The 24,765-nt window shown below is 36.2% G+C and overlaps 1 protein-coding gene across 2 annotated transcripts in view; it reads right to left on the reverse strand.

Moving 5' to 3' along the window:
• The window catches only part of TYRP1 (tyrosinase related protein 1), a 1,170,479-nt gene that overhangs the window by 155,143 nt on the left and 990,571 nt on the right, over positions 1-24,765 (reverse strand). The gene's annotated exons all lie outside the window — the stretch shown is intronic.

Here is a 24,765-nt window from a genome sequence, read left to right on the forward strand (position 1 = left end):
GGCCATCTGTGTACTAGAAAAGTGCCCCTCACCAGGCATAAGATTTTTCATCCCTTGATCTTTGATTTCTCAGACTCAGAACTCTGAGAAATAAATTTCTGTTATTTATAAGCCATTGAGTTTATTGTATTTTGTTACAACTGAATGAATGTACTAGACACCACTATTAGCAATTTCATATAAATAATATATAATGTATACTATCAAATGAAATATGCAATTATTTTGTAAGCTATATTGGTATTATTACCATGTTTTCCCCACTAAGTAATATATCTTAATCCTTTTTCATTACTTTTTAACAGCATTATTTTTAAAAATTGCAACTCATATATACATGTTATACTTTTCTCAATGAACTTCTTGAATCAGTCATTTAGATTGCTTGCAACTTTTTTCCCATAAACACAATGCTGTAACATCTTGTGCTAAATATTTATACAAACCTTGTTTTGTCTAGTACAAATTCCTAGAAAGCTGAGATATATACACACTCATGAGATATATTGAAAAATTTTGCAGCAGATATCTTGTATCAATTTTTATGGCTGTTAACATGGTATAAAATTGCCCGTTTTTTAATACCTTGGCTAATCATGGGTAAGAAATCTTCCTTTTTTCTCTCCTTTCTTTCCATCATATATGCTTTTCTACTTTCTATCCTTCAGTGCTCCTGTTCTTCCTTTGTCTCCCTACCTCTTTCTTTTTCTTTCTCCCCTTCATTTTTCCATTTTTCTTTCATTTCGCCAAATCAGTAATGAAAAAGGAGGCCCATCACTGTTTCTAGTTTTATGTAAATTACTAATGAGTTTGAACCCTCTTCTCACGTTCATTATTTACATTTCTTCTTTTGTAAATTGTTTTATCAATTATATTGATATATTCATTTTATTAAAAACTCTTTAAATATTAAAATGTTAACCATTGCCTGACAGGAATGTAAAATTTTTATGTCTGAAACTCTTTTTTCAAAAAAAATAAGTCTGTCAATTCCACCCATAAGATTTTGTAGATGCCCATTTTATTTCCTTGGGTATTTTTATTATTTTTATTTACATTTAAGTGTACATTTTCTCTGATGATTTGAAATGCTACCCTTTCTCATAGTCTTAATTCTTCCATTAACAAGATTTGCTTTCAGGCTCTTTTCTTCTTTCTCTCTTTTTTGGTTTATCTGCCTGTCTTTGCCTTTTCCTGTACTTGTTCCACACTTTAAAAATTACAACATTTTCATAGCATATTTTAGTATTTTCAGAATTAGTTACACATCTGCCCCTTATCTTAGTCATTCAGACATATTTTTTATAATATATAGTTTTAAAATTATAAATCAATACTGAGTATAAAGTTAAAAATTAAATTAGTTCAAATTACCACATAATAGAAATTTTAGTATTCTGTGTTTATAGACAAGGCGATGGACCTAAAAATCTCTTATAATTTAAAGCACTTAAATGGTTAAATATTGTGTATATTAGAAAGGGTACTAGAATCTCGTGAATGTTCTTAGCCTGTGTGGGCATTATGAAAATGAAAGCAGAAAATTTATATTGGACATTGAAATTTGTCTATTAATAGAGTACAGATTAATATGCCAAGGAAGATTTCTTACTGAGTTTTAGGTAGACATTAATGATAATTTATGATGCAGTTACTAGAGCAGAAAAAATAAATGAATCGTTACACTCAGTATATGTCACAAAATGTTGTCAGCTATAATGCAACCATTTAAATAGATGAGACTAAATTAAAGTTAGCAGTCAACCTTTTGGTGACTTAAACCTTTTATTACTCTAACTTTCCAAAAAAATGCACCATTTCTCTTTAGCACAGTTTCTATTACATTAAACATATAGGAGACAGCCTTTTAGAAATTTTGTTTATAAAAAAACCTCTCAGAAGACAGATTTTTTCTCTACTGTTCACCATGTTTAAATTAAAAATTCTTTATTAAACTGTTTATTGCAGTTGTTTTCAATCCTTCATATACTCCTACTATTTAAGTAAATGATTGATTTTTTTCCAAATTAAAGATTTAGGAGAAATATTATCATTATCACAAGAGCTACAAGCTTTTATATGAATTTCAAAATAAATGTCACAGGTAACCTCTTTGCATCATAGTCCATCTTGATAAATATAACTACCACTGATGACAGTGTATGTGTAATACATTGATTATTTTGTATAGGTCATAATACTTTCAGTCATTTCATAGAAAACACAATCACAATTATTTAAAACAAGAAAGAACAATGACAAACAGGAAGAAAAATATACATATTAGTGATGAAGATTCATTTCAAAGGATGAGAAAATAAGTGAAGATAAGTCTATAACAATAAGACGATGCCATATTATGTACATTCACTCAGACTCCTAGTGTTGACTGATATACCATCTTTCTCTCTGCACAAAACATACTTATTTATTATTCGATGTGAGTTATATTAGTTGGAAAAAGATGCTGGGAGTTTTGGTTTGTGGTGTTCATTCTGGCACTGTTCATTTACTATTTGTTTACTCTCAGTTGAATTTGTTTGAAAGAACCTAGATGAATAGCCCTATAAACACTGCCCTATGCCATTATGTAGTTATATTAGTTCCGTTTTTTTGAAATAGGTTGTTGGGTGGAAGACTTGAATATATGTTACAAATATTCTGACCACAATGTGGGGATCTCACTATTTTCTAACCCAAGAGTACATTAGATAAGAGAGAATGTATATTTTCTTTTTCTTAGTGTTTTCTCTTATTAAATATAACCAGGAATTCTTCAGCAGGCAAAATGACCCTTCCTTAGCCCTTTGGAAAACAATTCTCTGCATGTCTTCAGTAATATATTTTGTCTTTTACTGGGCCCTCTCTTCTTACCGCAGCTTTTCCTTTTTTCTCTTACTTTGTGCAAGTCATTTTATGCTCATTTCTCGTTGTTATTTTCTGAATTTCTAGAAACTAATACTTACTTGTTAGGTCAGTTTTCGCAGTTCTGAATAATTTTATTTCCTAGGGAAATTTTACCAGTGCCATTCATCCGCATGTCTTAAGCACACTGAAATATACTCACATTTCACATTAAGCTTAACTGACATATAACTATAAAAGAGTTTAGTGATTATATATTACAGAAGTTTAATCCATCTTTCATTAAGTTTAATTTCACATTTTTGTTTTTGCATTAGGAGCTAACATTTTTCAAATGTTTTTGTAGGCCTTGGCAAAGCTCACAGACCTTAAGCACAGTATCTAATAGATTAAAATGGACTGGAATTTCATAGTTGATGGACCCTGTCTCTTCTAAATTGTGGCTTTTCTCCTGAAATAGCAATCACTTCAGTCTATTTCACCCTATTCTGATTCACTCCTACTTACCCTATTGGTGAAGGAGGGATCCTCTACCTTAAATAGTCCAGAATGGCTGAACCCATGACACATGACACTAGACAGATGTAATTTGCACATTATAGCATATATTCACATCTTAGGGGAGGTGGGTGCTGTAGAACATGTAGAACCACACAGAGGATTGCGCCCAGGAACAGAGTGAGGCACTACAGGAGGAAGGCTTTGTAGTGACAAGAAAGTGAGGTGACTTTTGGTTTCCTCAGGAACATGTGATTGGCTTGTATGTATATTTAGTGTCTGGCAGGGAGACAAAACCCATCTGATTGAGGGCGAGCTGGGGTGTACAGTGTCTGGCTTCTAGGGAAATTACAAGGTAGGAAAGCTTTCTGGGTGGGAACATATCTAGTGAGAGCAGGAGAACTCATGTTTAGGCCTTTAGGGCCCTGTGACAGTCACAGGTGTCAGAGAATCACATCGAATTTGAGGCCCTAAAAAGCATACCCATCTTCCAGATCTTTCACTTTCCTCTCTCCTTCCAATCCTTTGTGTTAAAAGAACTCTGATGATAGGCCCACAATTAGGTGTTCTGTTCTGAAGTTACTGTTCACTGTAGTATGACATCATTTTTTCCTTCTAAAGGATTAAAAATGTGCTGTCCCACAGAGAAAACTGTTAAGCAAGGGTTACAAAAATAATGAAATTTTATATTCCATAATTTTAATTAGTATGATGTATTGCAAGTGCTATGGTCAGACTCTGGTCATTTCTGGGTCTTCTTTTTCCTGGTTTAAGTCTTTATATACATTTCTCTATAATTTTATTCTTCAGGTAAAAGGCTATAGGTATTGGACTTTAAAATTAAGTCAACTTAAAATAACACAGATGTTGGCTATTACTGATATTTGAAACACTAGCTAATTTTTAAAAATTAGTAATAGGTTAATTTTCCAAAACGTAAACATTTTAAGCAAAAAAGAAAAAAATATTATTAGAAGACACTGAGGGGCAAATGTTATGATTATTTTGACTATTACTCCAAATATTAAAAGTGTTACTTTTTTTTCCCTTTGGCTCCCAAGGGTTGAATTGCTAGAGAAAGTGAGCTGCACAGTAGCAAGAAATAAACTGCTTTTTAGTGTCTATCATGAGCAATGGAATCTAGCCTCCACTTGGAACACATCAAAAACTTAAATGGTCTACTCTTGATCAAACTGATGAGTGATATTAAACATTTTCAGTTTCCCGCATAGCATGAGCACTGCCCAGAGGGCACTCTGTGATTAGAATAAATGCTGTCTGTGGACTAAGTCCTGCAGACTCCTGAAACACTAGGTGTGACACCTTTGGTTGCTGGATTATGAAGAGATTGGGGAAGGGTACCAGGGGAGGGAATTTGGTGTCCTGCATTTATTGTGCTCAGTATGTGGGATCGGGAGAGTGGCTCTTGACCAATTGTTAGGCAAATGTTTTAATATTTTAATAACCAACATGGCTGTTGCATAGAGGCTGGATGTCTGCAACTGTAACTGAAGAATAAGGAGATCCTAGCCTGAATCTTAGGATTTGCATAGCAAGATATTTTATTTCTATCTTGCAATCAGCATGGACTGAACAGAAGTAGTTTATGCATTTACCTCTGGAGTCTTAAATTATGCCATTTTAAATTCTCATCACATCCATTCTTTACCTAACATTTAAAAGTTATTAAAGGGGCATTTCTTGACTAGCTTAATCAGTCATTCTCCAGAAGTTTATTTCTAGAAATGAGAAAAGCTAATAGGTATATGTTGTTCATCTGTTTGTATTACAGATCTGTTTTATTTAATTCAACACTTAAAATTTGGTATTTTTAAGGCAGTATGGAAGATCTTATATTACCAAGTATGAAGACTGGAAGACAATATCTTTGTTCAAAATGCTTGACGAAGGCCAGACATGGTGGCTCACGCCTGTAATCCCAGCACTCTGGGAGGCCAAGCGGGCGGATCGCCTGAGTTCAGGAGTTCAAGACCAGCCTGGCCAACATGGTGAAACCCTGTCTCTATTAAAAATTCTAAAAAATTAGCCAAGTGTGGTGGTGCATGCCTGTAATCCCAGCTACTAGGGAGGCTGAGGCAGGAGAATTGCTTGAACCTGGAAGGCAGAGGTTGCAGTGAGCCAAGATCGTGCAACTGCACTCCAGCCTAGGCAACAGAGTGAGACTCTGTCTCGGAAATAAAAATAAAAAATAAAAAAAAAGTTTGATGCTTTATCTGCCATGTGATTTTAATGATAGAATGCATTTTTTCCATCCTTTTAATTTTGGGCTTGGCCTGTGGTCCACTTTGGCCAACAGAATGTGGCTGGGAGTGACAGTGTGCCAGTGTGGTTCATTCTTCTTGAAATCCTTCCACTGGCATGAAAAGAATATGACCCAGCTGCCCCTTTGTGCCAAGGCAGTTGAGAGGCACATGGAGCATAACTAGACAAACCCGTAGCTTGAAGACCCATTCAGTGAGTCAACAAACAAATAAGGAAAAATAAAATGATTGTTGTTTTAAATCATAGAGTTGTGATGTATTTTCAAATGCAGCATTATTGTGACAAAATTTTCTGATGCAAAGACCTATTAAAAGACATAGTAAATGAAATGGCATCATGAACATATAGAATTATAAACTTTAATATTTCAAATGCGTCAAAAATACGCCATAGCCAAATGCTCTAAAAATTAAAAGATTAGTTTCTACAAATAATTTATCTTGTTAATAATATGCTAACAGAGAGATCTTCCTAACAGAATCTGTAGAATTTATGAGTAAACCCCAGAAAATATGCAGGCTATTTTTGGATTATGAATTTCGAATCTTTACGCAAACTAGCAAGTTTTCTATAAACCAAGCTGGAATTCTAGCAAGAAGGCATGACCTCCTTGAGAGAGTATGCCATTTGAAGCCATTAGAATGAAACCCAGGATCTGTTTCAGTAATCAACACTGTGTAAGATCAGGATTTCTTTACTATTCATATAACTATTATAGCCAGGAATTGAGTCTTATCAAAAGGAACCAAAAAAAGATCATTCTGGACTTGGCAGTATTTATATCTTGGCTATTTGCCCAGAATCAATGTTAATTTTGGTGGGGAAGTGACTATAATTAGTAATAACAGTTCACCCTGATAACTGGATAATTGTTTTAAAAATGTACATTCTAAGAAGGGACAAGGACAATATGATTATTCTTCTAGGTTTTATTATTTTATGAAAGGGTATCATGTGTGCTACCCTCACAAAGAAACTAGGCTTTTGGAAAACAGTTTCCAATGTCTTCATAACACAGAAGGCAGGGTGAGTCAGACAAATTGACACAAATAAAATCATTTTAAATTTTGGAAAAACAAAAGTAATCATTTGAAATAGAATTTTTGAAAAAAAACTATATATTCTTATCAATGAACCTTGAATCTTTTAGTGATTTAAGTTCATATAGGAAGAAATTCTGGAAAACTTACAGACATTTTTTTCTACCAAAGAAGTAGAGTCTGGTTCATTATACAGTTTTATTTGGATATAGTGCTCCTATACTGAAACAACGTCACTTTCAATTCCTTGTCTCCCACCTCCAAAACAGAACATTATTTAAACCATGATATGTTAAATAATTGAGGCACCTGTATAGCACTTCATTTAAAGAAATATGGCAGTGCTGAATATAAAAATGCTAGTTATATTGACCATCTGGAGTTAGGTGAATCCTCACTCCATTCCGGAGGATATTTTCTGCTTCACTAAACTACTCACTGACCCAGATAAAAACAGCTTCATAACAACCCATAATGTTTTCCCAAGTTAGAAAACATTCATTGAAAAATAGTGCTAAGAAAATCATTATGGGGTAAGTCTGAACAAGCTATTTTCCAAGCACTGCAGGTCTGAATTACGGAGGTGTGACACAACAAATCCAATTTTGACAAAAAAAGCATATGGTTAAGGTTTTACAGGATCTCTGCTTTGAAAGATTTTCTTCTAATCCCTTATATTTTTAAGTCTCTCTAGCTAGATAAATTATTTACTTTTTTGCTTTTTTGTTCTTTTCAGTTTATTCTTCTGTTTCACCTTGTATATTTGTGTTTCAAAAATTCTCTAGAATCCAACAGCACATAAAAGCTTTGTTTTTGTTGTTTGATATTTTTTTGTGTGGGGGCCAATAAAATAGTTTTCTTGTTATTTCTTATACAACTTGTATGTAGGTCAAGACTAAATTTGCACACTCTGCTGCAATATTCAAACTGTGGCATTTCTTTTAGTTCTCAGATGACTAATAACACCTTGGAAATTATGAATGACAGGATATGAATAGTGGAATCAACCCATTACTTGGCTTGGGGAAACAGATTTTCAAGAACAAAGGTTATGGTACAGCTAGTGTTATTTTCCGTGGGGCTGAAAATGAAGCCTAAAATTAGCTTTCACTGTGACAATTCAGTGTCTAAGCAAGTTGGAAGAGAACAATGTCCTCCTAATAATTGTGATTTTTGTAATTTTAAATGCTGTAATTTTAGAGCTCTTTGAAAAACAATGGAGTCCCACTGAAAGTAAAAGGCTGAGTGTGTGTGTGTGTGTGTGTGTGTGTGTGTGTGTGTGTGTACAAATTAGCCTAGGAAGATCATTATAATGATTTATATGTATATAAAGTATATTAGCTGACTTTCTATGAATTGGTAGTATTATACAGGATACTTTAAATGTCCATTGTTTCTCTGAGTATTGCATCAATTTATGGTACTGTCTTTTGAGACTTATTTGAACTTGTAATTGACTCCCAAAGAGAGAAGGTAAACAAATTAAAGTTCAAATTTAAGTAAAAAATAGGCAGAAAAGAGTTTTTGCATACGTTACATGATCGCAAAAAAATATTACCATAGACCCAGTTTATGTAATTGATAGAGACACAATCTAAAGATTTGGGCATCTTGTTGGTTTTATATAACTAACTCAGGATGGTTAAACACATCTCAGCAGAATGAGCTACTGAACAGTGTGTATGTGTGTGGAATGAGGGGGTAGGTGGGAACACAGGTGTTAAGTGGAGGCACAAGTTGGGGCATCTGAGTGCTAGGAGAAGTGTGAGGGTTTGCAATACCAAGAGTAACAGCACTTTAAGGAAATATCTAGTGCCATATTTCAATGCATAAATGTTTCTTCAATAACTCAATGTAATCGTATTGAACAAAGGTCCAAACGTGCCAATCCCATAATGGCAATGAATGCCATAAACAATTAGAGATACACTATGTCTCATTCCCTAGTAATGACCATGTAAAAAATCCTTTAGTTTACGATAGAAATCCTTACTATCATTAACGATGGCATTAATCCTTTATGTCAATTCTTAAAGTCAATATCAATTCTGAACATCTTTAAGGACAGAAATTATAAAATTCTTATCCATATTAACAATACATTTATAATGATAAATACATAAATTATATATGGGATTTTGAAATATAAAAATAAAAGTAGAGGCAAAAAGATTATATGCCACTTATATTTACTAACGCTAAATTTAGTGGACTTCTTGTCAGCCTGCTTTCAAAGTGTTTTGAGTTGTTTCAATACATAAAAACTAAATGGAAACAATTCACATTCATTATATAAGCTCTTAGCATTATGATTAAGAATGGAAAATCTATTGAGAAGTGTCTGTTCATAGACATTTATGCAGCTAACAGACATATGAAAAAATGCTCATCATCACTGGTCATCAGAGAAATACAAATAAAAACCACAATGAGATACCATCTCATGCCAGTTAGAATGACGATCATTAAAAAGTCAGGAAACAACAGATGCTGGAGAGGATGTGGAGAAGTAGGAACGCTTTTACACTCTTGGTGGGAGTGTAAATTAGTTCAACCATTTTGGAAAACAGTGTGGTGATTCCTCAAGGATCTAGAACTAGAAATAACATTTGACCCAGCAATCCCATTACTGAGTACATACCCAAAGGATTATAAATCATTCTACTATAAGGACACTTGCACATGTATGTTTATTGCGGCACTATTCACAATAGCAAAAACTTGGAACCAACCCAAATGTCCATCAGTAATAGACTGGATAAAGAAAATGTGGCACATATACACCATGGAATACTGTGTAGCCAAAAAAAGGATGAGTTCATGTCCTTTGCAGGGACATGGATGAAGCTGGAAACCACCATTCTCAGCAAAGTATCACAAGGACAGAAAACCAAACACTGCATGTTCTTACTCATAAGAGGGAGTTGAACAATGAGAACACATGGACACAAGGAGGGGAACATCACACACCGGGGCCCGTCGGGGGGTTGGGGGCTGGGGAATAGATAGCGTTAAGAGAAATACCTAATGTAAATGATGAGGTGATGGGTGCACCAAACCAAAATGGCACATGTATACCTATGTAACAAACTTGCACATTGTGCACATGTACCCTATAACTTAAAGTATAATAATAATTTTTAAAAAATAAAAAAATGGAAAATCTAAATGTTTAGATTGACTATAGAATGAAATTTGACTCATGGTGGATATATATACTCTCAGGGTAGGGAGGATTGCTTGTTGTCTACCAAAATCCATTCTAACCTTCTTCCAGAGAGTAATGGAATTTTTTTGGATACACCTGTCAGCGTCCTTTGCAGCCAGATGTGGCCTTGTCACTACATTCTTGAAGAAAGAAAGTGCACAGAAGTCATGTGTATAAATTCCATATCACTTGCTTAAAAGGAAAATTTTTACCTTCAACATATGTTCTTTCCCCTTTCATTGACTAAAATGCAGAAAATTGCTGAGCTAGCCATGAGAATCCCTTGGGGACTAAGAGTAACAAGATTGAAGGAGGCTATGAACCCATCCACTTATTTCAGTAGAGAGAATGAGTTATATTTTCGCTAGAGCCACAGAATGTTGAAAGGTTTTGTTGTTAGCTTAGCCTATACCAAAATGTGTGTGCCTGTGTATCATGTATCTTCATGTAATAACTATGACAATTTTCCCTTCCTTGTTAGAGCTGCCCATATTTTAACTCTGTAGCCCAACTCCTATCTTGCTATTGATCCACTGGGCAAGATGACAGCACTATCTAAATGTTCATGGGTTCTGTAGGAGCTCCTTGATTTAAAAAGTGTATCAAATTTTCTCCACTCTTTCCCAAGCCTCCTCTAATTTTAGCATGGAAATGAGCTTCTACAAGTCCTTTTTGGAAAAGGAGGAGATAGGTAAATCATTAGTTATCAACATAACAATTCTTCTATAGCTAAGACAAAGCAGAATATTTCAAAACTCTGTTTTGTATTTTTCTTTGGAGGACAAAGGCATATTTGTGATATTTGCTGTCCTATAAGACTTAGTGCCTCATATGGCTCACCTGACTTCTGTGGGAGTATATTAGCATTTAAAATCTAACTTCAACTCCTACCTTGGGCCTCTAATTTTCCCTTTATTTGTCTACCCCTTTCAACTCACTAGTGGATCATAGGACTCTATTTGAAAATCCTATTTTATTAAATTCTGAAATCCTCAGCACAGTAACTGGAAAAGGGCTCTAAAATAAATTTATGGATAAATGCTCTAAAATATATTTATAAATAAGAAAAGACAATTGATTGCGAGGTGATTTTCTAAGCCTTTTACATACGTTATTTTATTAAAGCTTCTCTTTAACCAAAGGGTAGGTATGACCATTCTTGTTTCAAGATTGAGGACACGGATGCACAAAAAGTTAAATAATGTGCCCATTTCACAAAATGAGAAAGTAACAAAGTCAGAACAAAAATTTAGATTTCTTAATTGAAGCCAATGTTTTTTCTCCTCTTCTAATGGCCTTAAACGCTCCTCCCTCTCCCTACCTCCTTCCAGCCTTTTATTCCCCTGTGCAATCTCATACTAAACCATAAAATAAAAGAGAATCAGAGCTCAGGGATATGTGGAAGACAGTGGCATAGAGTTGTACTTGCTCACTCCCTTACTTTCCTCTGCATCAGCCTGAGGCACCTCCACAGAACTCAGATTGCTGTCTACCTGGATATGTTAAAACTCACTGTACAACAGCATACTGCCTCTCAAAATGAAGGGAATGAAAAGTAACAATGACCATATGCTTATTAATTGCCAGATGTTCATAGTTTAAGTCATGTTATTGTCAATAAAGATGTATTTTCTGTGATGCTGAGATCCTGGAATGCTAAAACTTCACCTTGCCAATCACATACAGCTATCCACAACATTCCTGTAGTGGGTGAATGACCAAGAAATCATAGATCATTTGACAACAATTTTTTTCCTTACAATGGTGCAAAACCAACCTGCATTCATTTGAAACCATCCTTGTAATTTTGAATTTTGATTTTTTCCTGGGCTTGTAACATGCAGCAAGATACTCTCTGTCAATGCGGAGCTGTGCAGTTAGCCATAGCTCCCAGTCTTCCACGCAATCAAGAGAGTAGACAACTGATACTCTACAATGTACTGTGTTGTCAGGTGGTTTTGCCCAAATGTAGGCTACTGGAAATGTTCTGAGGCTATTTACTGTAGGCTGTGCTAAACTATGATGTGCTATAATGTTTGGCAAGCTGGGTGCGTAAAATGCATTTTTTACTCACCATAGACTCCATTTAGGAAAAGTTTATTGGAAAACCTGATGGAAAGTTGAGGATCATTTGTATTCTGACACTAACATAGCATTGAGAACCTAATAAGTAGTTGGCACATGAGTAAAGGAACTCTTCATTATTTTATATATCAACGTCTCAAAACTCTCCAAATGCAGGACTTGCTAGTAAACAGTTCAAATCCTAAGAAACTTTCCTACTTGCCTCATTTAGTTCCTGGTCTGCATTTTAGGGCTTTCATGCTCATATCTACTTAAGGAGAGAGGCGACTGAGCATAAAAGTCTCTGAATCAAATCACCCAGTCAGAAGCATGGAACGGATGGGAGGCTGGAAGGTTAGCTTTCTCTAAGATGAAGGAGTGTAAAATGTTGAAGAAGAGTGACCTCCTCCTACAAATGAAATGTGACTCTCCATAGATGTCCTGAGTTTTGAATCATGAGACCCATACTTTCTTTTCCCATGAGTCAAGGCAGGGTTGATTTATAATAGATGTAGAATCATCCTGTGCTCCCAACTGTCCCTGCACAAAGCAGTCTTCATTAACTGCCTTTTGCTTCCCTATCATCTTTTACTGTTGCACCACGAACATAAGCATGCATTTCTGGGTCCTTTCCGTTGGAAGATCTCCCCCACCCCCAACTTCGTTTAACAGAACAAAGAAGCCTTGCTGAACATACGTGCAAGATTATTAATAGGAATAATCTGAGTATTCTGAGGCTGCTGACACAGTTTTCACCAATGAAGCAATCTGTTTAGTTTAGCCACTTTTCCCACAAGAACTGATAAGAACAGTTGAAACTTCACTTATGCTCATGTTGTGCCTGGAAATGACCTGATTAAAGGACTCTCAGTATGTGGTACGTATGGGTGGTCCCCAAAAGCTGCTTCCAAAATCTCCATGCAAAACAAAATTTTGTTTCCTTAGATAACTCCTAGACAGCTGTGCTCCTATGGAAACTTTTGGAATAGACCCACACGGAGAAATTACGAAAATAAGATAAAACGAAAATAAGATAAAATTAAAAAGAAAAGAAAAAGAAAAAAAACGCAGAAAACCTGTGAAACACCTGGTTTTGGCAGCTTTTTCTCTCACCAGAGGCGGCATGTTTCAGTGCCATCTGTTAGGCAGCCATGTTCTGCTCGTCCTTCTCCGGGTAAGTTCCCCTGTGGGCTGCACAGGATCCGACTGGCAGCAGATTGCAGCCGACCTCAGCACTGAAGCCTCCCTGGGATTTGTAGCCCTGCAGCCTGCCGGGCGGAGGTTATCTCTCCAACGTGGCCCGTCTGCAGGCTCTCCTTTTGACCTTCCCAAATGGTATTTAAAGCAGCAATTAGAATGACTCCCCAGCGCCCAGGCTATTTCAAATCTTTTAAATGTTTGAATACATTGCTTTAACATGTTGACCTTTCTCTGTACCCAGTGAAACTAGGCCAAACAAACAAATAAATAAATAAACTACTTTGGTTTGTGACCGAAGAAGAAATTGCCATCTTAGCACTCTTCCTAGAGCTCCTGCATACCCCTGTCTTTCAGCTGCCAATAGAACATAGGAAAACAGCCAATCATTGAAATGCACAGCTGTGTATTCCTTCACACATTGGTTTCTCTTTCTTATGTGTTCAATGATAATTCCAAACATCTATTGAATTACAACTAAAGGATCCTATTTCATGCAAGTATATTCTCTGCTTAAGCAATTACTAATATCCAGTTTATTTTATTTTTTTTTCTTATTTTATTTTTTTTAAGATGGGGTCTCGCACTGTCGCCTGGACTGGAGTGCAGCGCAGTGGCGCGATCTCGGCTCACTGCAACCTCTGCCTTACAGGTTCAAGAGATTCTCCTGCCTCAGCCCCCCGAATAGTTGGGATTACAAGTGCCTGGCACCATGCCCGGCTAGTTTTTTGTATTTTTAGTAGACACCAGGTTTCACTATGTTGGCCAGAGTGGTCTTGAACGCCTGATCTCGTGAACCACCTGCCTCAGCCTCCCAAAGTGCTGGGATTATAGGCATGAGCCACAGCACCCGGCCTAATATCCAGTTTTGTATTTTTGTATTTTTTTTAAATGAAATCTCATGTGGAAGAAAAGGCCATTCTAGAAAGTATTAACGTTTTCTGATACATGACAATGGAAGAAGCTCTGTTTAATTTTCCTGCCATAATTTCAGAGTCCTTTGGTTTATGTTTTGTTGGTGTAATCTTTCTGTGTGATGGTCCTTTCTGACAGCCTCGGTTTTTGTTTGACTTTTCTTTAACACTTATCTTCAGAGAGACAAGTGCTTTTTTGCAAATCCAGTCCTCTGAGCATATGTGATTGTTGCATATTTTACAGAAGCTTTCGGAGAGAAATGAAGAAGATAGTTTACATTTTACATCATACAGCAATAATTACTTTATTAAATAATTTAATTTAATTACTATAAATTCTCCCCAAGAGATATTTCTGCTCTGCCCAAAGTCTTGTGTCTCTAAATTCCTACTGGGTCTGATTTCATATTCTAGCTCTCTTTCTTCTTTATGTACACCTATAATGTACATAAATGACCTATACATTGCCTCACGCTGACTTCTCAAATCTTGCATCATTTCACCCATTATACTTTCCCAAAACAATGGACCCTCCAATTATTGGGATATATTCTCCTGGGAAGGCAGTGGGGACTAGAAATAACTGCTTTTGTCTTCATCTAATTCTTTTTTATTATTTATTTTTCATTGTGCTGACATACCTTCCAGCAAATTCAGACAGAAATAAGCCTGTCTAAGGGAACAAAATTGGTGCAAACTGTGACAGGATGGTCCCTGAGCTATACAAAATTCATACTTTCAAGAGATAAATTCTAGCTATATGCTCTGCATTGGAGTATATTCTCATTATAAAACATTTTTAAAGGAGTTTTAGCACATTTACATATTGTTTATGAGGCAATTTAAAAAGAAGATGAAAAACAATGATAACCCCATATTTCCTTTTAGCTTTCTTGTGATTATTAGTAGTTGATACTTCTTGCTTGCAATGATTTGTTAATATTTTCAATTTCATGGTTTTATATCTCAATATTCATTTATAAATTCATATTCTAAAAGTTACCCTAAGAAAATATCATGGAGAATCTAAACATAAAATGAATAATTCAAGCTTTTGATGCAGGAAAAACATGTTCAAATTGGTTTTATTTAACTTAAAATAACAATAGTTTTAATTCCAATGAATTCAGTTTTCAAATAAAATAGGAGCTACTTAGCTTATTATTCATATAGTTCATGCTAAGCATGAGAAACAAGGAGCTCTGTTTATGTTGACATTATTTGGATGGAAGCTGCCATGTATAATAAGATGCTATGTCCTCCTCTTTTTGTGAATCCATCCACTAACCTCCTTGTTTAGCTGCACCGCCTATGCATAGCATGACTCACTTTGGGATCCTTTGGAGTTGTGTCCCCTAAGATTGGAAAAGGGGCATCCCTACTGCTATGTTATCTTTTCCTACTTGATAATCAGTACATTCTGTTATGAAGAATTAATGCTTGAAAGTGACATTTAAAATTCCCAAATGTGTAGGTATTTATGTATCAAAAATAAAATTGTTAACTAAATTTAACAAAATCAAAATATAATGAATTATATTTTCAGCCTATCTGTTTTAATCCTCTTATCAAACAAGCTGACTGGCACCATTCTGGCTGGGTTGGGTTTTTTAAGATTAGGCCTGGCAAATAAATTGTCTTTCTTTGAAAAGAAATCTAGGTGCCAATGGTTGACACTGTCTGAGTACTTATTGTGGGCTAGATACTGCTTCACTTATTTTCCATGTAAGAAGTCTTTTATTCCTCACAACAACCTAGTAAGTTGGGTGTAATTATTATCACTACTTCACAGGTTAAAAATAAAAATTAAAAAAAAACCTGAGGCACAAAGAAATTAAACATCTTTGTCAAACAACTAAAAATGTTAGAATCAGAATTTTTACCCAGGCTGACATCAGAATCTGAGTCTTTCATCTTGTGCTATAATTATAAAATATTCAGGGTCCATAGTGAGTGAGGCTTAGAGATCACAAAATGTCACCAGACAGATAAGTGCTAAAAGCTAGAGAATAAAGCTTAATATTTTATTTTCTACTTTCCTTTTCAAAAGATATCCAATTGCCCAAAGTAGAAACCTAAGAATCATGATGTTTTCTTTTCTCTTACTGATATGGTTTGGATGTTTGTCTCCTCCAAATCTCATGTTGAAATGAAATCCTCAGTGTTGGAGGTGGGGCTTGGTGAGAGGGGTTTGGGTCATGGAGGTGGATCACTCATGAATGCTTTGAGCCCCCACACAGAGTCCCTATTGTAATAATGAGGAGTTCTTGCTCAAAGTTCACATGAGATCTGGTTGTTTAAAAGAGCATGGCACCTCCCTCCTTACTCCACCTCTTTCTCTGTGATATGCTGAAACGGTTTGGCTGTGTCCCCACCCAAATCTCATCTTGATTTCCCACATGTTATGGGAGGGACCTTGTGAGAAGTAATTGAATCATGGGGACAGGTATTTCCTGTGCTGTTCTTGTGATAGTGAACAAGTCTCATGAGATCTGACAGTTTTAAAAAAAGGAGTTTCCCTGTACAAGTTATTTTGTCTGTCACCACGTGAGATGTGCCTTTTATCTTCTGCCATGATTGTGAGGCCTCCCCAGCCACAGGAAACTGTAAGTTCAATAAAACTTTCCTTTGTAAATTGCCTAGTCTTGCATATGTCTTTATCAGCAGTGTGAAAATGGACTAATACAGTAAATTGGCACCAGTAGAATGAGGCGTTGCTGAAAATATACCTGAAAATATGGAAGCAACTTTGGAACTGGGTAACAGGCAGGGTTGGAACAGTTTGGAGGACTCAGAAGAAGACAGGAAAATGTGGGAACGTTTGGAACTTCCTAGAGACTTGTTGAATTGCTTTGACAAAAATGCTGATAGTGATATGAACAATAAGGTCGAGGCTGAGGTGGTCTCAGATGGAGAGGAGGAACTTGTTGGGGATTGGAGTATAGGTAACTCTTGTTATGTTTTAGCAAAGAGACTGGCACCTCTTTGCCCCTGCCCTAGAGATTTGTGGAACTTTGAACTTGAGAGAAATGATTTAGGGTATCTGGTGGAAGAAATTTCTAAGCAGCAAAACATTCAAGCAGTGACTTGGGTGCTGCTAAAGGCACTCAATTTCATGAGGGAACCAGAGCATAAAAGTTTGGAAAATTTGCAGCATGACAATGTGATAGAAAAAAAAAAATTCCCATTTTCTGAGGAGAAATTTAAGCCAGCTGCAGAAATTTGCATAAATAATGAGGAGCTGAATGTTAATACCCAGGACAATGGGGAAAATGTCTCCAGGGCATGTAAGAGGTCTTCATGGCAACCCCTTCCATCACAAGCCCAGAGGTTTAGGAGGAAAAAATGGTTTTGTGGGCTGGGCTCAGGGTTCCTCCACTGTATACAGCCTAGGGACTTGGTGCCCTGCATCCCAGATGCTCCAGCCATGAATAAAAGAAGCCAAGGTACAGCTCAGGCTGTTGCTTCAGAGGGTACAAGCCTCAAGCCTTGGCAGCTTCCATGTGGTATCCAGCCTGCAGGTGCACAGAAGTCAATAATTGAGGTTTGGGAACCTCTGCCTAGATTTCAGAAGATGTGTGGAAATGCCTGGATGCCCAGGGAGAAGTTCGCTGCATGGGTGGGTACCTCATGGAGAACATCTGGTAGGGCAGTGCAGAAGGAAAATGTGGGGTAGGAGCCCCCACACAGAGTCCCTACTAGGGTACCATCTAGTGGAGCTGTGGGAAGAGGGCCACCATCCTTCAGACCCCAGAATGGTAGCTCTACCTGACAGCTTGCACCATGCACCTAGAAAAGCCACAAACACTCAGTGCCAGCCTGTGAAAGCAGCCAGGAGGGAGACTGTACCTGCAAAGCCACAGGGACGGAGCTGCCCAAGACTGTGGGAACCCACCTCTTGCATCAGCTTGACCTGGATGTGAGACATGGAGTCAAAGGGGATCATTTTGGAGTTTTAAGATTTGACTGCCCTGATGGATTTTGGACTTGCACAGGGCCTGTAGCCCCTTAGTTTTGGCCAGTTTCTCCCATTTGGAATGGCTGTATTTATCTAATGCCTGTACCCCCATTCTATCTAGGAAGTAACTAACTTGCTTTTGATTTTACAGGCTCATAGGCTGAAGGCACTTATCTTGTCTCAGATGAGACTTTGGATTTTGGACTGTGGACTTTTTGAGTTAATTCTGAAATAAGATAAGACTTTGGAGGACTGTTGAGAAGGCATTATTGGTTTTGAAATGTGAGGACATGAGATTTGGAAGGGGTTAGGGGCAGAATGATATGCTTTGGCTGTGTCCCCACCCAAATCTCATTTTGAATTCCAACGTGTTGTGGGAGGGACCTGTTGGGAGGTAACTGAATCATAGGAGCAGGTCTTTCCCATGCTGCTCTTGTGATAGTGAATAAGTCTCATGAGATCTGATAGTTTTAAAAAGAGCAGTTTCCCTGCACAAGATCTTCTCTTGTCTGCTGCCATGTGAGATGTGCCTTTTACCTTCCGCCATGATTGTGAGGCCTTCCCAGCCATCTGGAACTACGAGTCCAACAAACCTCTTTCTTTGGTAAATTACCCAGTCTCTGATATGTCTTTATCAGCAGGATGAAAACAGACTAATACATATGCTGCTTCCCTTCGCCTTCCACCATGACTGTAAGCTTCCTGAGGTCTCAACAGAAGCCAAGATATTGGTGCCATACTTGTGCAGCCTGCAGAACTGTGAACCAATTAAACCTCTTTTATTTATAAATTACTCAGTCTCAGGTATTTCTTTATATAAACACAAAAACTGCCTAACACACTCACTATCCACCTCTAGTTGTTAACTAATTTATGTGAATTCCTCCCTAGAAATAGGTCTTGAATCTCTCTCTCTATATATATTTTTTTAATGGAATCTCACTCTGTTGCACTGGCTGGAGTGCAGAGGTGCAATCATGGCTCACTGCAACTTCCACTTCCTGGGTTCAAGTGATTTTCATGCCTTAGCCACCCATGTAGCTAGGAAAACAGGCATGCACCATCACCCCCAGCTAATTTTTGTACTTTTTTTTTTTTTTAAGTAGAGATGGGGTTTTGCCATGTTGGCCAGGCTGGTCTTGGATTCCTGACCTCAAGTGATCTGCCTGCCTTGGCCTCCCGAGGTGCTGGGATTACAGGTGTAAGCCACCACGTACAGTTAATTTTTTAATTTTATTTATTTATTTATTTATTAGTAGAGATGGGGTTTTGCCATGTTGGCCAGGCTGGTCTCAAACTCCTGACCTCAAGTGATATTCCAGCATTGGCCTCCCAAAGTGTTGGGATTACAGGTATGAGCCAATGTGTCCGACAGCTCTTGAATCTCTTCATTCGTATTCCTGCCTTAAGCATCTGTTAAGTTCTAGGAAGCTATTATATAAAAGGAGTTGTTTAAACTGGAACCAGAAATTGAACCTATACTTGAAGAATAATGTCCAACCTCCTCTAATTTGCCTGAGACCCTTTGTGAACTGGTTACACCTTACATTTCTAACTCTCTCTTTTCTTCTCTTAGGGAGGGACAGTCTTGGCTCAGGCAGTAAAATTGGTATGTGGCAGAGAATTAAAGCAGCTGTGCCAAAGCCTTACACATGCTAAAATCATAAAATGTAAGGATCCTAGAAAGAAGCCAGATAATAACCAAAGAGCGAAGTCTTCATGGGTAGTCAAAACCAAGTATCCAGAAGCACATAAGTGAATCAAATTTAGGCAGAAAACATGCATGTTCATAGATGGTGGAGGGATGCGGGAGGAAGGGCAGATTGCTTACAAAAGGACAGGAATGAAGCACAGATCAAGTTTACTGCTAACCTACTTCTCTGACTCAATCCCACCATTCACCTGTCATGCACATTTCTTCAACTATGCATAAAATGCTTCCATTTGCTCATTCTAAACTCCAATTCTAGAATAACTTCTAGTCTCTGTTCATGTAAACCATTTTTCAAGACACACCCAACCCCTTTGCCATAAAGCCTTCTCCAGGAAGAATCCTGTCAGTGTCCCTTTTGCCTGAACACTTTTGCAGTACTTACAGTTAATATTACATACCTTAATGATTCATTTCTTTGACTTTTTTTGAAGTGGATTTTTACTTCCACCAAACTTTAGGTTTTTTGACAGTCATTATAGATGAAGAGGAATAATTTGCATCTTTCCCCATGTTCTTCTTGCTCTTTTTTTTAGAGGCAAGGTGCTAATCTAATGGACTCATATTCCACAACATGGTTTGTGCTGTATTTCCTAGAGTATGTGGTGGCGATAAATTAAAGGGTACCGCCACTGAGTTTTTCTTCTATTTACTTAGGCTGGATTTTCCTTTCAAAGCAGAGCTTGAGATGAAAAATAATATATAAATATTTTATGTAACAATGTGTTTCCACAGATTAGGAATGAGGTACAGGTAAGAGAGAAACAGGGGACAAAGAAAAAAGCAAATTTGGAGATGCATTATCAAGTTGTCCAACAGCATGGGTGACTAGTTCTTGATCCAGTGTGCCTTTCTGAGGAAATCTCTGAAGTGTACCCCCAAAATGTCTCCCTCAGGGGAGAGAAGAGAAAGCATTTATGCGGCAGTTTCCATCTTCCATTGGTCAAGGTAACCACACGAGTATTAAATTTCACAAACTTTCATGTGAGTTCTGAGTACTTTAGGCAGATATCCTACTAAGCCAATGAAAAATAAACCCTGTGAGAAACAGTGTGAGGAGCCCTAGGGTACACATGAGAATTACATGATTTGAGCCCGAGGTAAAGGTACTGACAATTTACACTTAGGTAAAATTGATCCAAGCTTTGGAGCTGTTCCCTGCAGCAGTGGCTGGAACAAGAAGTGGGGCAAAGGAGATTCAAAGTGGTGTAAAAGAGAATCTTAGTATACTGCACAAGATTATTTCTGTAAGAGGACACAGGTCTTATCTCGGAGCAATTCCAAAAAAATTTTTTTGTTTTTACTTTTGCTTTGTATCTCCACTATGTGAAATTTACAAAGGACTGCCTTGCCTAAATCCTTGCAACACTGCTCTTCAGTCCTCATGTTTTTAACTATTGAGTGCATCATAACTCAGTCATGTCTTTTGCTTGTTGCTTGTTTTGTGGTAAGGTTAACATTTGGTTGTAGGGAGAAAATGAACCTTCACTTAGTCTTTGTATATAAGTCACAACTTTTAGAAAGTTCTGCATTAGGGATTACCAATATTAAGCTAAAAATACTATAGCAATTTTTTTCCATTTTTTTATGGTATATATATATTTCCCTTGGATAGTTAATAGAAAAGGGTGCCTGGGTCAAGAAAAAATATATTATTACTGACCCCCGCAGGTAGTACTATTATGTAGTGTTTTAAAACCTACCATGATTTTAGTTTATTGCAAGTCCTTTTAATATATAAGACTGACCACCAACTTTTCTCCCATTAAAAAACTCTCATTCTCTCTCTCTCTCTCTCTTTCTTTCTGTCTTTTTCTTTCTTTCTCTTTCTTTCTTTCTCTCTCTCTTTTCTTCCTTCCTTCCTTCCTTTTTTCTTTCTTTCTGTCTCTCTCTCTCTCTGTTTCTCTCTCACACACATATACACCCACACATACACACACACATACACGCACACATGTGAACACACACACACGACAAGTTGAAGAAAGACAAAAGCCTGAATTTAAGAATTGATTTTGGAGGTAGAAACTTCTGGTTCAAGAACACATTGGCAGAGAAAAGAAAGAATTAAAGTTCAGTCTTTATTTATTCATTCCTTTTTTTGGGAATGAATAGTAATGATGAATATATAACCATGTTACATAAGTTATACCCTAAAAATCATATATCAAGAAAATTTAGTGTTCTAAATAAATTTATGATAAATGGCTGATAAAAATAACACTTATTAAGATATATTACATTTTGCCAAAATTGAGCTGCATAAAAAATTAGCCTGAGTTTCTTAAGAAACTTACTCTTTTTAGCTATATGCAATTTCTCTGTTTATAGAAGAAACAAAGGACACCATTTTTGCCGGTTACCCATATAAGACTTTACCTTGGGGACTGCAATTACTATTTACTCTCCCAGATAAAAAGCATTTAATGACCAAATTATGCAAATGGGTTTTGTTTACAATAATGTTAATTTTGGGGAAATGACATGATCAGAAATGCACATCTGAAATCATGGAAGCAATGCGTAGACTCTAGAGAAAAGGAGTGTCATCTATATTTTTGTGGAGCTCTATTTGAAAACTATTGTCTAATTCAATAAATTGCCTTGAGATAACCAGCCATCTAGAAAAATAAAATATTTAAAAGATTTTTTTTTTCTCTAGCTATGAAAGCAAAATAAATTACAGATGGGTTAAATAACAGAATTTAAAAATCCCTGCAGGAATAAATAGTGCTGTTGGCACTATTAGAGATTAGTGAACTCTAAAACATCAATAGACATTGTTCAAAGTGAAGAATAGAGAGTGAAAAATACTGAAGAAAAGTGATTAAAGGCTCAGGGACCTGTGGAAGTACAGCAAATGGTCTAATACACATGCAACTGGAATCATAAGAAAAAGAGAATAAAAATGAAGCATAGACAATATTTGAAGATATAATGCGTAAAAATTTTCCAAATATTATTTTTAAAAAACACATTTATTTAGAGACCCAAGAAGTTTAGCTAAACCTAAGCACAGTAAGAGCAAAGAAACCCAAACCCAGATATACAATAACATTTTATAAAAAGAAAAAGAAAAATATTAAAAGGAGATACCCAATTACTGGTGTGAATTCTGTCTCATGCATTGATACTGACTTATCTGACTTATATATTCACCAAAATAAATCATATTTTTACCCATAAAATACATTTGAATATATCTGAAAAGACTGAAATCTTACAGAGTATATAATTCGACTAAAACCATGCAAATTAGAAATTAATAACTGAAAGGTATCTGTCCACTATTAGTTTCCTATTGCTGCTGTAAAACAATGACCATAAACTTGCTTTAAAAACAGAAAAAAAAATCATACAGTTCTGGAGGTCAGAAATACAAAATGAGTCTTACAATCAAGGTGTTGGTAAGGCTAGTTTCTTCTGGAGGCTCCTGACAGAGAAATTGTTTGTTGTCTCTTTTAGCATCTAGTGGCTGCTAGCATCCCTCAGCTTGTGGCCACATCACTCCAAAATCTACTTCTGTTGTTTCATTGTCTTCTTTTCTGTATTCAAATCTCCCTTTGTTTTCATCTTACAGAACTCTTAAGACTACAATTAAGGTATACCCAGGTAATCTAGGATAATCTTCCCATCTAAGACCCTTAACTTTATACTTGCAAAGTCTTTTTTTGCCATGTAAGGTAACATTAACAGTTTCCAGGGATTATTATGCAGATATCTTTGGGAGCTATTCAGCCTAACACATTTCTTAAATATTTGCAAATTTCAGACACATTAAGTAATCTATGCATCAAAGAAGAAGTCATAAGAAAAGTGAGAAAAATATTTCAAACCACAATAAAATAAAAACAACTTATAAAAACTAGTAGAATGATGTTAAACTGGTGCTTTGAGGAAAATTTGTATCAGTAAATGATATTAGCAAAGAAGAACAATTTAAAATCAATTTAAATTTAAAATCAATTTAAATTGATTAAAAACAATTTAAAATCAATTATTTAAGCTTCCATCATAGAAAATTTTTTTAAAAAACAAATTAAATCCAAGTTATGTAGATAAATATAAATATTAAAGATGAGAACAAATATTAATTAATGAGAAAAATAAAATAGGGATAACTAATAGAATCAGAAGCTGAATCTGTAAAAGACTAATAAACTTGATAAATTCCTGGTGAGATTAATGGAAAAAAAGAGAAAGAAAGCAATGGATGAATGTCAGAAATAAGAGATGTGATATCACTGAATATTTTATAGATAATAAAAGGATAATAAGATATTGTGAACAACTTAATGCAAATAAATTTGACAGTTGAGATGAAATGGATAAATTATTTGGTGACACAAACTACCACAGCTCACACACACAAAAAATAAACATTATGAATTTTTCTAAATCTATTAAGTAATTAAATTAGTAATCAAAACTGTTCCTATGAAGAGAACTCTAGGTCCAGATGGCTTCACTGGTGAATCTCTCAAACACTGAAGAAATAAAGTCATACAAACACTTTCAGAAAGTAGAAAAGGAGTGATAGTCTGTGTGCTGTGACTCAAGCCTGTATTCCCAGCACTTTGGGAGGCTGAGGCAGGAGGATCATTTGAGCCCAGGAGTTTCGGACCAGCCTGGGAAACATAGTGATACCTTGTCTCTACTATGCAGTTTCCTAGGGAGACAGGATCCAATATGTGTATATATATGTGTGTGTGAATATATATATATAATTAGCTGGGTATGGTGGCACATGCCTATAATCCCAGCTGCCTGGGAGGCTGGAGGGGGAGGACTGCTTGAGCCCAGCAGGTCTAGGCAGCAGTAAGCCATGATCGTGCCACTGCACTCCAGCCTAGGTGACAGAGTGAGATGCCGTTTATTTAAAAAAAAAAAAAAAAAAGGAAGAAAGAAAAGGAGTGATGGCTTTCCAAATTATTCCATGAGGCCAGCATTATTCTGATACCAAAAACTAACAAAGATACTATGAGAAAAGATAATTGCAGATTAATATCTTTTATGAAAAAAGTTAC

The sequence above is a fragment of the Pan paniscus genome, chromosome 11 (assembly GCF_029289425.2).
Source record: "Pan paniscus chromosome 11, NHGRI_mPanPan1-v2.0_pri, whole genome shotgun sequence".
Taxonomy (NCBI): domain Eukaryota; kingdom Metazoa; phylum Chordata; class Mammalia; order Primates; family Hominidae; genus Pan; species Pan paniscus.